We start from the raw sequence: 15,857 nt of genomic DNA on the forward strand, positions 1-15,857 counted from the left end.
CAACCGTTTTCAAATATAGACTGATAGGTGGTATGATCCCTGAGGAAAGATAGACACATGAAGTGAGCCTCCCAGTCTTGCCAACGCTGTAGCTTGATACAATTTTCTAATGTTTATAAAGGGGGTGTAGGCTCCTGGATGACTCAGTTGGTTAAGCATCCAACTCTTGATTTTGGCTCAGGTCATGATGTCAGGGTTGTGAGATCAAGCTACACATCAGGTTCTGTACTGGACATGGAATTGGCTCGAGATTCTCTCTTCCTCTCTCTCTACCCAGCATCCCCCTCAGCCCCCTGCACACGTGGCACTTGAAAGAAAAAGAGAGAAAGAAAGAAGAAAGAAAGAAAGAAAGAAAGAAAGAAAGAAAGAAAGAAAGAAAGAAAGAAAGAAAGAAAGAAAGAAAGAAAGAAAGAAAGAAAAAAGGGGGTATAATCCAAGCCGAGTCTCTTTGGAGAGGGACAGAACTGAGCTTAGGGCTGCAGACACAATTTCAGCATGTGGGGTAGAGTATAGAAGAGAGAGTTGTACATACGATTTCCCAAGTGCTTGGCCAAAGCCTGTACATATACAAGATGAAACTGTGACAGAAAGAGTTTCCCTAACCAGAGAGCAGTATCCCTAGAATAGAAAATGGAATAGTAATTCAAGAGGTCACTAGATGCTGGAAATGTCATATTAAGACCCATTTAGAGTAGAGAGGACTCATTAACGCATCTAGTATTCAGATACGTTGCCAAAGAAGCCATAAATTATATGGATAGCTTACTTGCAAAGCCTACTCTTTAGCTAATCTAAGAAAGTCTAAAACTAAGCCTGACAGAAAGAAAGAGAGCTTCTAATAAATAACTATCTGCCAGGACAAAAGTCAACAATTGAGTTTTTTAAAAAAACAATCTAATTCAAATTAGATTAAAAATGTGTCTTTCAAAATGTCCAGAAAAAAATCATCTACCAAAAATTATCTAATGTGCAAAAAAGTAGGAAAATGTAGTAATAGGGAAAAAAAAGGCATCAGAGGTCACAGGTACCAAGATGACCTAGATGTTGGAAATAGTAGGCAAGGACGCAAAGAGGCTCTCATTATCAATTATTAAAAGTATTTTCAAGGATTTAAAGCAGAATATATGGTTATAAGGAATGAATAACTGGAGGATCTCCCTGGACAATAGAAACTGTAAAAAAATCAGTAAACAAATCTAGAAATTTTTCAGATAAAACCTGAACATAAACGCAAATTCTAAAAGTAAAAATTATAATATCTGAAGTGAAAAAAATAATATCTGAAGTGAAAAAAAAAAAGACTAGATGGGCTTAATAGTAGAATGAAGATGGTAGAAAAAAGACTGAACTTGAGGATCGATCAATAGAAAGGATTTAATCTGAAGAAACAGAAAACAAATTTTTTTAAAGAAGGGCCTCCGGTGCCTTTGGTATAATATCATTCTGTTTGGTACTTAGAGACCCAGGAGTGGAGAGAGAATAAGGCAAAAATACTCAAAGGAATAATGATTAATAGTTTCCCAGATTTTATTTCAAAACATCAATCGATGGGTGCAAGTAGCTCAGGAAATCCCCAAAGGAGAAATACAAAAACCAAACCAAACCAAACCAAAACACCTAGGCCATTCCAATCAAGAATTTGATAATCACAGATGAAGAGAAAATCTTTAAAGCGTCCGAGGAAGAATGGGACATATAAGAAAACAACTATATAAATGATGACTATCTTCTAATGAGGAACAATATAGGCCAGAAAGTAATAAAATTACAGCTTTAGAGTGACAACAAGAAAAAAACACCTATCAAAGAATTATTAAATATATAATAGGGCAGCGCAGGTGGCACAGCGGTTTAGCACCACCTTCAGCCCAGGGTGTGATCCTGGAGGCCCGGGATCGAGTCCCATGTCTGGCTCCTTGCATGGAGCCTGCTTCTCCCTCTGCATGTGTCTGTGCCGCTCTGTGTGTGTGTGTCTCTTATGAATAAATAAATAAAATCTTTAAAATAATTAATTAATTAATAATAAAAACGTCTTTCAAAAATAAAAATAAATAAAGTTATTTTCTAATAAATGAAAGCTCAGAAAAGTTGTAATCACCATACCTAAATCATGAAAAATACAAAAGGAGGTTCAAAAGGCTGAAGGAATTTCAGATTTTTTTTTTTAGATTTTATTTATTTATTCATGAGAGACAGAGAGAGAGAGAGAGAGAGAGAGAGACATAGGCTGAGGGAGAGGCAGGCTCCATGCAGGAAGCCTGACATGAAACTCGATTCCGGGTCTCCAGGATCACACCCTGGACTGAAGGCAGCACTAAACTTCTGAGCCACCCAGGGTTGCCCTTGGAATTTCAGATTAAAAGAAAGAAAAGTCTAAATATGAGGATAAGTTTTCAAAGATCTAGCTCCTTTTATCTTTTCACTTTATTTTTCTAAAACATAATTTATTGATTAAAGCAAAAAATAAACAAATAAAATTGTAAGTTAATGTTTATAAAGTATGTAGAAGTGAAATTCATGATAACAAAAGTACAGAGTAATGAGTGGATAAATGAAATTAAATTGCTGTGAAGTTGAGGTGTGAAAAACTTAGGTAAATTAAGAAGGAACATGCCCCAATTTATTTATGTGTCCAGCACAGCACCAACTACAAAAACTGACAGAGACATAAAAAACAATATAGACCAATATCCTTTATGAATATAGTTGTGAAAATCCTCCACAAAATATTAGTAAATCAAATATAGAAATATGCAAAAGGAATAACACATGAACACCAATTGAAGTTACTCCTAGGATGTGAATGCAGAATTGATTTAAGAATCAGCCTGTGGAATTCAACGTCTTAATCATCTCAATAGATATTATCAAAAAATAAGTTTGACAAAATGCAACATCAATTTATAGTAAAAAAAAAAAGGGGGGGGGAGGGGGGATCCCTGGGTGAAGCAGCGGTTTGGCGCCTGCCTTTGGCCCGGGGTGCGATCCTGGAGACCCGGAATCGAATCCCACGTCGGGCTCCCGGTGCATGGAGCCTGCTTCTCCCTCTGCCTATGTCTCTGCCTCTCTCTCTCTCTCTTTCTGTGTGACTATCATAAATAAATTTTAAAAAATTTAAAAAAAAAGAAAAGAAAGAAAAGAAAGAAACTCCTGAAGACCAGAAGTAGAAGGATGCTTCCTCAATATCATAAGATGTATCTATGAAGAACACACAAGTTAGTGAAATATTGCATTGTTTCCTTCTAATATTGGGAACAATAATAGGTTATGAGCTCTCTTTATTTTTATTCAATATTTTACCAGGCAGTAATCCACAGTGCAGTAAGAAAGAAAGAAAATAAAGTGCACTTAGATTGAGAAAGAAGTAATTTTGTATGTTATATTATTGGCTAAGTAGAAAACTCTAAGAAATGTGCAAAGCAACTACTTGAAATAATAAATTAGGAAAGGTACAGAGTAAAGGGTCAATATATAAATATCAATTTTATTTCTACATACTAGCAACAATTAAAGAATACAAATTTACAAATTTTAAAAATCCATTTACTGTAGCATCAAGATACATAAAATTCTTAGAAATGAGTTTAACAAATATATGAAAGATTCCCAATCTGAATACTACAAACTGTTGCTCATAGAAATTGAAGATGACCTAGAGTAGAGAATCATTCTGTGTTCATGGATTGAAAGAATTAATATTTTAAGAGGCCAGTTGTCTCAAAATTGATGTATAGATGTAATGCAATTCTGTCTAAAGTTCCAACAGATTTTTTTTTGGCAAAAATTGACAAGCTGTTTCTAAATCTAATATAGAAATGCAAATGATTAAGATAGTCAAAACAATTTTGAAACTGACCAACACCAGTAGATTTACACTATGTGTTTTTTGTGTGTGTATTTTATTATTGGAGTTCAATTTGCCAACATGTAGCATAACGCCCAGTGCTCATCCCATCAAGTGCCCCCTCCGTGCCCGTCACCCACACCCTAACCCCCTGCCCACCTCTCTTTCCACCACCCCTTGTTTGTTTCCCAGAGTTAGGTGTCTCTCATGTTCTGTCACCCTCATTGGTATTTTCACTCATTTTCTCTCCTTTCCCTTTTATTCCCTTTCACTATTTCTTATATTTCCCAAATGAATGAGACCATATAATGTTCGTCCTTCTCCAATTGACTGACTGCACTCAGCATAATCCCCTCCAGTTCCATCCACGTTGAAGCAAATGGTGGGTATTTGTCGTTTCTAATGGCTGAAGAATATTCCATTGTATACATAGACCACAGCTTCTTTATCCATTCATCTGTCGATGGACACCGAGGCTCCTTCCACAGTTTGGCTATTGTGGACATTGCTGCTAGAAACATCGGGGTGCAGGTGTCCTGATGCTTCGCTGCATCTGTGTCTTTGGGGTAAATCCCCAGCAGTGCAATTGCTGGGTCGTAGGGCAGGTCTATTTTTAACTCTTTGAGGAACCTCCACACAGTTTTCCAGAGTGGCTGCACCAGTTCACATTCCCACCAACAGTGCAAGAGGGTTCCCCTTTCTCCACATCCTCTCCAACATTTGTTGTTTCCTGCCTTGTTAATTCTCCCCATTCTCACTGGTGTGAGGTGGTACCTCATTGTGGTTTTGATTTGTATTTCCCTGATGGCAAGTGATGTGGGGCATTTTCTCATGTGCGTGTTGGCCATGTCTATGTCTTCCTCTGTGAGATTTCTGTTCATGTCTTTTGCCCATTTCATGATTGGATTGTTTGTTTCTTTGCTGTTAAGTTTAATAAGTTCTTTAGAGATCTTGGAAACTAGCCCTTTATCTGATAGGTCATTTGCAAATATCTTCTCCCATTCTGTAGGTTGTATTTTAGTTTTGTTGACTGTTTATTTTGCTGTGCAGAAGCTTTTTATCCTGATTAAGTCCCAATAGTTCATTTTTGCTTTTGTTTCCTTTGCCTTCATAGCTGTATCTTGCAAGAGGTTGCTGTGGCCAAGTTCAAAAAGGGTTTTGCCTGTGTTCTCCTCTAGGATTTTGATGGAATCTGGTCTCACATTTAGATCTTTCATCCATTTTGAGTTTATCTTTGTGTCTGGTGTAAGAGAATGGTCCGGTTTCTAGTTTCATTGGACAACATGTGGCTGTCCAATTTTCCCAGCACAAATTTATTGAAGAGACCGTCCTTTTTCCAGCGGAGAGTCTTTCCTGCTTTGTCGAATATTAGTTGACCACAGAGTTGAGGGCCCATTTCTGGGTTCTCTATTCTGTTCCGTTGATCTATGTGTCTGTTTTTGTGCTGGTACCACACTGTCTCGATGATCACAGCTTTGTAGTATAACCTGAAATCCGGCATTGTGATGCCTCCAGCTCTGGTTTTCTTTTTTAATATTCTATCCCCCTGGCTATTTGGGGTCTTTTCTGATTCCACACAAATCTTATTTGTTCCAACTCTCTGAAGAAAGTCCATGGTATTTTGATAGGGATTGCATTAAATTTATAATTCGCCCTGGGTAACATTGACATTTTCACAATATTAGTTCTGCCAATCCATGAGCATGGAATATTTTTCCATCTCTTTGTGTCTTCCTCAATTTCCTTCAGAAGTGTTCTATAGTTTTTAGGGTATAGATCCTTTACCTCTTTGGTTAGGTTTATTCCTAGGTATCTTATGCTTTTGGGTGCAATTGCAAATGGGATTGACTCCTTAATTTCTCTTTCTTCAGTCTCATTGTTAGTGTATAGAAATGCCACTGATTTCTGGGCTTTGATTTGGTATCCTGCCACGCTACCAAATTGCTGTATGAGTTCTAGCAATCTTGGGGTGGTGGCTTTTGGGTTTTCTAGGTACAGTATCATGTCCTCTGCAAAGAGGGAGAGTTTGACTTCTTCTTTGCCAATTTTAATGCCTATTTCTTTTTGTTGTCTGATTGCTGAGGCTAGGACTTTTAATACTATGTTGTTTAGCAGTGGTGAGAGTGGACATATACTCTGTTTTAAAATCTAACTATAAAACTGCAATAGTCAAGAAAGTGTAGTATTGGCATAAGGAAATAATCCAGTGGAATAAGAATCCAGAAAGAAGTAAATATATGCATTTAACTGATTTTTTCACAGTTCTATAAGTATGAAATTTTACAACACTTTTAGAATACTGACAGTTTTTCATGTCGAATATGCATGTAATCCATGACCCTTCACTTTCTATCAAAATGTGACCTGCAAAGAAAACATCACCTTGTATTTGTCTTACCACAGTTCTGCTTCAGTATTCTTTTCTCTATACTCCTGTTGCCCTCTTATCTCATGAAAAAGTGTTAGCATAGAATAAGTTTTGTCAAAAGTTCTGTTTCCTAACAGCCCTAGGCAAACATAACTGATACAAAAAATGGCCCTCAAAAGCCCATCCTCAATATGAGGTTTTGGGTTAAATCACTCATGTCCTGGAGCCAGAGCAACTCACTCCATTACTGTCATAAAGTGGAATGGCAAACCTTCCTGGCCTGCAATGGAATTACAATTATCCAAGCTATCACCTTTGGTTAAGTGGAATGAAGTGTAGGTATAAGGAAGGGCATTAAGAGGTCAAGTGGCAAGGCACCTGTGTGGCTCAGTCAGTTGAGTGGCTGACTCTTGATTTCAGCTCAGGTCATGATCTTGGGGTTATGGGGTCCAGCTCCATGCTTGGGATTCTCTCTCCCCCTTTCCATTTGTCCCTCCCTCCACTTATGCTTGCTCTCTCTCCTCAAATAAAATATTTTTTTAAAATGAGGTTAAGGGGCTATTAATATACTAGATAAGTTTAGAGGCATTTGTGATTATAAAGTTGCAAGAGCTGCAAAAAGAAAACAAGTGAAGACTTGGTGGGTCTCTTAAGGCAAATGAAACAAATGGGGGTCCCTGAGGCCAGAAATGATGATATTTGGGAATTTGAATCTCCTAAATTCTCTGATTTTTCAGGGCCTGCAGAATCAGCCCTTTCTAATTGCCAGATGAAAACAGCATAACCTAAAGACTATGCCATAGCTACTCAAAATGGTGACTTCTAATATGATCACTGATGTCCTCAGGGTCCATGCTTAAAATTCCTCATAGTTTCCAGAGCTGACACCCAGAATCAGGTTTTGGTACAACCTGACTAGGGAAGTACAAATCTAAGAATTTGCTGGTGTGGTCTCTTGAAACCTGGCGTTGATAATGGCCTATGGTAAATGAAGTCAAGATGCCAGAGTGTCCATTTTGTTTGTTATTGTTTGGAATTTGTTCTTGAGGATTGTCAAATCTCAGAGAGGTAGAGATATTGGAATGAACACCTTAGAATTATTACCTAAAGCCCAAAGAAAACTGCTTTTATTAAGGCAATAATGAATGCACAGTGAGAAAGACATTGATGTTTTTGAAAAGCTCAATGGTAGAGGCACAGGGGTGGCTCAGGGATTGAGTGTCTGCTTTTGGCTCAGGGTGTGATCCTGGGGTCCTGGGATCGAGTTCTGCATCGGGCTCCCCACAGAGAGCCTGCTTCTCTCTCTGCCTATGTCTCTGCATCTCTCTGTGTCTCTCATGAATAAATAATTTTTTAAAAAAAGAAAAGCAACAAAGGTAGCTTCCTTCATCAGTGGGAGATGATGTTATGAAACTAGGCTAATTAAATACACATGAAGAATATGGGATTTTGGAATGGCCAAGGACAAAGTTAATATGCAGAAATTCTGGAGTGGTGGTCAGAGGAGCTTGACCATCAGAGAAATACACTGATGGCTAATATATTATGGTTTTCCTAAGGGGTAACAAAGACGGACAGTTGTTTTATATATACGACAGAGAGAAAGAAAGAAAGAAGGTGAGGGATGTCTGACATCCAATGTCCATTGGAAAATCACAGTCTGTCTTTCAGTTTCCATATCGAAGTCTATTCACAGAGCTAGGTTCTATTGATTGAAAGAGAGGCTGGAGACCCGAGGGCGTATGTAATAAGTATCCTCCAACTTTCTCCATAGGGACTTGCTGCCATTTGACAAGATAACTTTTCCTGGGTGCTTTTCAAAAGACATATATGCAATTTGAACTTATGCATAGGGAACCTGAAATGCCATGTTAGACCCCTGATGAGAGAGGGACCTCATAGAGGACAGATGTTAAGTACAGTTTTGATGCAAGTCTGTCTCTCAGTGAGTCCACTGCATCTATAGACTAACCCAGTGGTTATTCCCAAAGTCAGCAAATGCATACTAAGGATGGATATACTTAGCAGGTGACGGAACTCTTAGATTCATTCTCTGGCCTTTGGAGTAAGAGCCAACTGGAGATGCCAACTGGAAGGTTCTTCAACTGCCCTCCCCCACCTCAAAGGTAGGAAATTAGAAGCAATACCACATTCTAAAGTAATTGAAGAAAAAAAAAATAAAGTAATTGAAGAAAAAAAAAATAAAGTAATTGAAGAGATGTGAGCCACCCTCAAAGACTTAAACTGCAAAGTTAGTTACCAGCATGTTCTTCAATTCATCTCTGACCTCTGTAAAAACCACTTGGAGCATAGGGGATGATGGAGAGTACAATAACCTTAGCCAAATTATAACTCCAATCACTGCTGTTTTGCTGGATGTCAAGAACCGTGAAAGGTCTGAGATTCTACTCCACCGGCAAATTAATAAGTTAGCCTACCATAGTCCATGGATGCTGGCGGAAAACATGAGATTCCTGAGTTGGAGACAAATGAACAGAAAGAGCAGAAAGCAGTACATCAACACTTAACACCAGTTCCTCAAGCTCTAACTCATAGGGTATTGCAAACAGAGCCAGGTGTTTCTTTATAGTCGGTGGGGTGTGTTAAGAGAGGAACCTCAAGCTTTGGGATCCTGAATCTTTCATAATGGCAAGGAAGCCTGCTTATCCTTTGCCTTGATGGGAGATACTATTTTTCTTATACTGGAATGTAAATACACCTACTATTTGCTCTGAAGGGATATGCTTTTTCTATCCTTCAAAGCTGTTTGCTATAAAACATCCTTTGAAAAATAGCCTAGAACAAAGGAAGCCAGTGCCTCTGCTCACAGGATATGTAAAAATGTGGGATGCTCACTGAGAATTGACTCCCAATAGCGGATGCATTATGTTTATTGAAGCACATTAATCAGCCTCTGACATTAGGTTTGCTGTTATCAAATTAGTGATTCCTTTAGCATGGAGCATCAGATATAGCTTGCCCTTTTCATGGCTATGTTAACTCTCCTACATTTTCTGCAATATTGTCCTTAGGACTATACCTCAATCCTCGGGTATCCTGACCATGATGGTCATTCTCACATTCTGCAGAATATCCTAGTGGTCAACTCTGTAGATAGCATCATTCTGGTTACGTTGATAAGCAAGAGGTGACAAGTATCCCTAATACTCTCGTAGGACATATGTGTCAGAAAGTGGAACTAAAACCTACAAATTTTAGGGGTAATGTTCTTAGGGTCTGGTGATTTGGGGCAGACTGAGTCATGTCTAAAAGCAATGGCTAGGGCAGCCCAGTGGCTCTAGTTTAGTACTGCCTTCAGCCCAGGGCCTGATCCTGGAGACCCAGGATCGAGTCCCACGTTGGGCTCCCTGCATGGAGCCTGCTTCTCCCTCTGCCTGTGTCTCTGCCTCTCTCTCTCTCTCTCTCTCTCTCTCTCTCTCTCTCTCAATCTGTCTCTCATGAATAAATAAATAAAATAGTTAAAAAAATTTTAAAAATAAAAGCAATGGCTATTAATTGGGGATGATTTTCCCTTCAAGAGACATTTGGCAATGTCTGGAGACATTGTGGTTCAAATGGTGTTCAAAAATCAGTGAGCGGGGGTGACATCAAGTAGGCAGTAAACTAGAGGTTGAAGCCAGGGTAACAACAAAAGTGGGTAGAGGCCAGGGAAGCAACTAAACATCCTACAATGTGAAGGAAAGCCCCCTCACAATAAAAAAGTATTTAACCCTAAATCTTAATGATGGCAAGATTGAGAAACTCTGCTTTAAAGTAATGATCATAATGTTGTCCTTTGCGAATTCTATATAAGAGAAAAAGATTGTGTATGTGGGTCCCTCTGAATTTCAGAGATAACATTTATGGCGACTGGTAATACTATTGAGACCCTTTCATTAAGTGACTTGGAGGCTGCACATTTTTCGTGTAGCCCTATGCAAGAGGGGCCCATATTGTAGTGCAAGCTGCCCTGCCACTTGAAATATATTCCTGTGGCTCATCTCTACTTTTATCCCCGGCCCTAGCACTGATTTTCTTCCAAGCCATAGACATTTTAACAATAGCTCTTGCCATTACCCAGGTGATAAGGGCCCAACTATTTCTGCTTGTCCCACCAACACAAACAAAAAAGAACATGGGTGAGGTACTGACAGACAAGGAGAGACAACTGCAATAGCTTATTGGTGCAATGAAGTTGAGGAGTTTCCAGCTTTCCACCTGAATACCTAGGGGGTCAAGAGGGTAATAATAGAACCTGCAAGTGCCAGTTATCACTCCATGGGGTAGAGCAAAGATAGAAGACATGAGATGGAGGCAGCAGAGAATTTCCCTGCCTTGCCCTTTTAATCCTCCGTGGACTATTCTACAGTACAGTGATTCTCTGATGTCAGTTTTATTCTGCAGGACTCAACAATCAAACATAGGTTTTCAGGTAAGACTATAGCCAGCACAGAAACACATCACCCTGTATTTGATTTCCTTTTTTCATGCCTTACTTTTCTTTTTTATCTTATGCTTCTTTGTACTGTGGAGGAGGCAAAATTGTATCGCTAACTTTCTTGGGGTTTTTGACTGGGACTCATAGACATAGACACATTAACAGGAGGAAAGCATAAACATGTATTTAATATAAGTTTTGCATGACAGAGAGCCCGCATAAGTAAATGAAAACCCAGGGACACCTGGGTAGCTCAGCAGTCTAGCACCTGCCTTTGGCCCAGGGCCTGATCCTGGATTCCTGGGATCGAGTCTTGCATTGGGCTCCCTGCATGGAGCCTGCTTCTCCCTCTGCCTGTGTCTCTGCCTCTCTCTGTGTGTGTCTCATGAATAAATAAATAAAATCTTAAAAAAAACCCAAAGAAGCAGTTAGATTTGAATGTGTGTCTATGCTGAATGGAACAAAGAGTAATAAGTTGTGAAGATGTGACAGTGCAGAGGCGCTTGGACTAGGGTAATTAATCCGACAGATAAGTGACCAGAAAGACAAGTTTTACTTTAACAAGGTTTTTTTTCTTTATAGATTTCTTTCAATGATAAGAATGTTAGTTTTCTCCTGATACTGGAAAGGTATTTTCCATATGAAGTTTAATCTCTTGCTTTCAGGTAGAAAAAGAGGAGTCATACCACCCCTCTTGCACCTGCTGTTTTTCAAGTGTCTTTATCTCTCAGTGATCCTTATGTCAAAATGGCATATCCTGCCACCGTTTAGTACCCTCTAGTAAAGCACTAGCTTTACTCTCAGGGTTTCTTTTTTGGAAAAACTTGGGCTAAAAACACAGTGTATTAGAAATATGGAAGGCATATGGACCTGTGGTCAGCAAGGAGACTCTAGAGACAGGTTGAGGCTCATCCATACACGAAGCTCCTTCAAAGTCAAGCTAAGCATTCAAAAGAAGCTCAGGTTCCAAGAATCTATTATTCTGTATTCACACAAAGTGGTAGGAACAGAATTCTGCATCAATAAAGTGACTTAGTGCCTGTCCAGGCATTCATTAGCTAATTAAACTGTGGAGCAGAGATTGCTGAGTCTTTCTTGTCACGTAATGCCTAGGAATCTCTCCTTTGTTTAATTATGTGGGGTGTACTCTGCTTCCCTGTCAGCAGCCCATCCCTCATTTGTTGAGGAAGAAAGGTCTGCCAGAGGTGAACTGGAGCTTCTTCAGGGGATTAGTTAATAGGAAATCTGCTGCAAACTTCAGCATGAAAATTTCTCCTCCTTACCGGAAGAAACTTTGGTACTCAAGCATCTTATGAACCCCCAAGCATGTCTTTTGTACTATTATCAATATGTCTATGATGCTTTTGGCAATTTCTGAGGCTAACATGGAAACTGGTTGCTATTTATATTTCTGATGCAGGTTGTTTGGGGTAAAATGAGAATAGATGTAAACTAACAAAATACATGATAAATTGTTCGCAAATTGTGAAATGTGCCAGAGTTCAATCATCCCCATGCCTAATTTATAGACAATGAAATCAGTGAGCATGTTGATTTTATCTCTGAAGTTAACTTGCATTCTTTATGTTTAAAGCAATGTAGTCTTTCTTTATCTTATAGGGTAATGAGAGGAAAGATAAATGATATAAAACATATTGTATGTTTGCTGAGTTTCTGTATTGAGGTTTAAATGAAATGTGAATATTATATTCACATTGTGTTAGTGGTTTATTAATTATATTTCTATAGGAGTATACCTTGAGACAAGTATTCAAATGCAAGTGGTTTATTTGGGAGGAAATATCAAAAGGGATCTGATGGGGAGATAAGTGAGCCTGGGAAAGAAAGAAAACCAAAAGAGAATGTTATCAAGCAGGTTACCACTGTGGGCAAGTGGAATATAATCCGCTAGGGAATTTTGGGTGACAGGGAAGCACGTAGTTCACAGTTGTCCCAACCAAGGTCAAGGAAGCCAGCATATTTATTTTGTACATCCCTGTCTTTCACTGGATGAAGTCTGTTTCAGGGAGCTCTACTAGATTTTCTTCTAAAGCCATCACCCATATCTCTCTTCTGCATTTTTTCCAGTGAAGGATCTGGTACCCACTTGTATCTCAACAAATGTGCTCACCCTAGTATATGCCTTGCTATAGTGAAGACTGTAAATACAAATAGCCTGGATGTAGGTCAAGGTCATGCACATAATACTCCATAAACAACTACTCACTGTACCATCTGCTCGAAATACTAGGAAGAACACTGGATGTGGAAGGAGAAAAAGAAATCAGGACTCATTAATTGTTATGATATTCATGGGTAGTGCATCAGAAGTTGAATTTAGGCATTAGGAATCTTATTGATGGGTTCTTTCCTTTATGGAACACAGCTCCTAGAATGATTGTATCCGTCATATCACCCACCTCACTGATGGTCATAAGATTGGGGATAAATATTATGACTCAACTGTGAGGGTTTTTTTTTTAAGGGGAATGTGTTCTTAGATACTACTGTCCAAATCTTGTATTAATTCTTCCTTCCTGGAGGAAATGAATATGAGTTCAAGGGATGTAAGTTGTGCCTGATGGGGTATCTTATACCAAAACTATCTATGGATCTGAATCTCAGCAGCCAACAAAATTGATTGTTTCTGTGTCCTCCAATTTCCAAGGACTCTTCCTCTCAACCCACACCTCTTTGCAAAGCTTCTAGTAGTGCAGTAAATCTGAGTTCATCCTGTTATAGTAGTTAATGGACTTAAGAAGAACTGAGCTGAAAAGTCATACCCAGGCAGGAGTTACAAATTACTCAAGTCAGGATAAAAGCTTCATAAATATTGACTCCACCTAATGGTTTTTGTCAGAGGAAGAAATCTCATTACGATAATGGCATCTTCTCTCTAAAGCACCGTTCTTTGGACAGAAGTTCTATAAATGTATCAATATCACCAAGAATTTAGTTAATAAAATTGAATTGCTCAATGTCTATCTTCATTTATTATTTAATGTATTGATAATATAGAAGGTTTCTCAGAGTGAAATCTTGAAGAATATTGTGGTGAGAAATGAAAAGAAATTTGTGGAGGGTGATGTATCATTGTGAATCATCTAGGACTGAGCAAAATGGATTATGCAAAGCCAAGGATGTTTTAATTACTTTATTGTTTTTTATTCATATGTTCAGGCCATCAGCTAGAATCAGACAAATTCTCCTGCTGGTTTGACTAAGCCTTATGTAAATTCATAAATCTGTTTGGCCACCCAAAACGACCTGATGGAATTCACCTAAATAAAGAGGAGATGGTTCAGTCAAGGAGAGGAAGGCAACATATTGTGGGTAAGCAGGAAATCATTCCTATAAATGAAAGGAAAGGAAGTGATAAACTCGAATGCACACAAAAAATAGATTTACTGAGGAGAAAGAGTAACAACCATTTTGAGTTAAAGAAGTGACTTTTTCATAATTCATCAATGAATTTTTTTGTGAGTTCTATTATTGTGCTAGATATTATGTTGGATGTATGAATGTACAAACAATCTTGAATTATCTTTTTTCTTTTTAAAAAATAAAAAAAATGATTATACATGCTACAAATAGAGAACAATAGGCTATAAGAAAGTTTTTAGCAGAATGTTGCTACGAAATGGTCAAGAGGAAGAGATGTTGGATGTAATTAACCTTAACATTTTACATGAGAGATTGAAGCCAAGAGCTTGGAAGTACCAATGTTATGTGGCAGAAGGAGAAGGTGTTAACTTTTTTTCTTAACTAGGTGACCAAGAAACATTTAACCTGGCTGAATGACAATGTAAAGATTTCTTTAAGTGCATTATTGTGCTGAATAATATTTTCTTAAAATTAATTTTATTAGTAGAGATTATTTAAATGAGAATAATCAATGGTGGAATTACTATTCACTTTAACTAGCATTTGCAATCACAAACTATGTGTCAAGAGCCATGCTAAATATTCTACATCTATTTTTTCATTTAAATCCTACCATAGGCTGGAAGGTGTATGTCACAATGAACGATAAGGAATCATTATCCCTATACTCAAACTATTCAGATTTAGAGAGAGACCCACATGCAGCTCTAATTAGTGCAACATAATGTAATGCAACAAGTGCAATAACATAATTTGTATTATGCCTCACAGTATATGGAAGAAGAAGCAATTAATTCTGCCCTAAGAAGATTGAGGAATTCTTAATTGGAAAATATAATCTTAGACCTCTGACTTTTTCTTTTTTAATGAGTTTCCTGGGTAGAATAATGAAGGATAATGATCTTCTAGGCAGTGGGAGCTATGCGAACAAAAGAATAATATCTTGAAAGTATTCTCCTATCTCCACCTCATAGTGAGGCAAGTGCTAAACCAGCCCTCAGAGTAAGAGAAAGGAGAAAGCTGAAATCAGTGTCAGAGAAGAGTGAGTAGGACTTCTGAGATTAGTTCCTAACAAGAATAAAGTCAGGAAAGTGGCCAAACACAGATGTATTCCTCTATGAGTTAGATACTTCTAAGGGACAAACCCTTTAATCTGCAGTTCAAATCCAAGAGTCGCACACAAGGAGAAAAGGCACAGAAGTTACCAGGAAGCTCTTCATTTGAAGACATTCTCATAGAAAAATACTTTGTGCTCCCAACCTCCTCTGGAAGAAGCATTGATTCAGACCTTCAATGAATCTGCAGGACGCCTGCCAGTTTCCTTTCCTGATATCTCTTGGCTTCAGCACAGTTCTTCCTCACAGATATTGACATTCTTTTCTCAAGCATAGCAAGCATCATTACAGTTTATTGCATGACCTATACAGACATTAAAGTGTTCACATATTAGTTAATTTGCCTATTACATCAAAGGCATGTCTGGTTCCCCTTTGCCTCCCTCGTTCAATGCCACTTATTTCCTCTCTTTAGGAGAGAAACAACAACAAAAAATATGCCAGCCTTTGCCTTTTCTTGTCATCTTTTCCTCTGAGCACTCTAATAAATTTGTAGATCTTAGCCCTGTCTATTTTGGAAATATTTGTTTTTTCTTCTTCCTTTAGTCTTATTCTGCATCTGGAATAGTCAGTATCCTTCTTCCCTTTAGCAGGTGGAAGGGAAGTAGTCAAACTAATGGGAAACATCCAAGCATAAACTCTACTACAAATGGACCCTTACTCTACTACAAATGGACCCTTACTCTATTCATTTGTTTAATCATTAAA

The sequence above is a fragment of the Vulpes lagopus genome, chromosome 17, assembly GCF_018345385.1.
Source record: "Vulpes lagopus strain Blue_001 chromosome 17, ASM1834538v1, whole genome shotgun sequence".
Classification (NCBI taxonomy): domain Eukaryota; kingdom Metazoa; phylum Chordata; class Mammalia; order Carnivora; family Canidae; genus Vulpes; species Vulpes lagopus.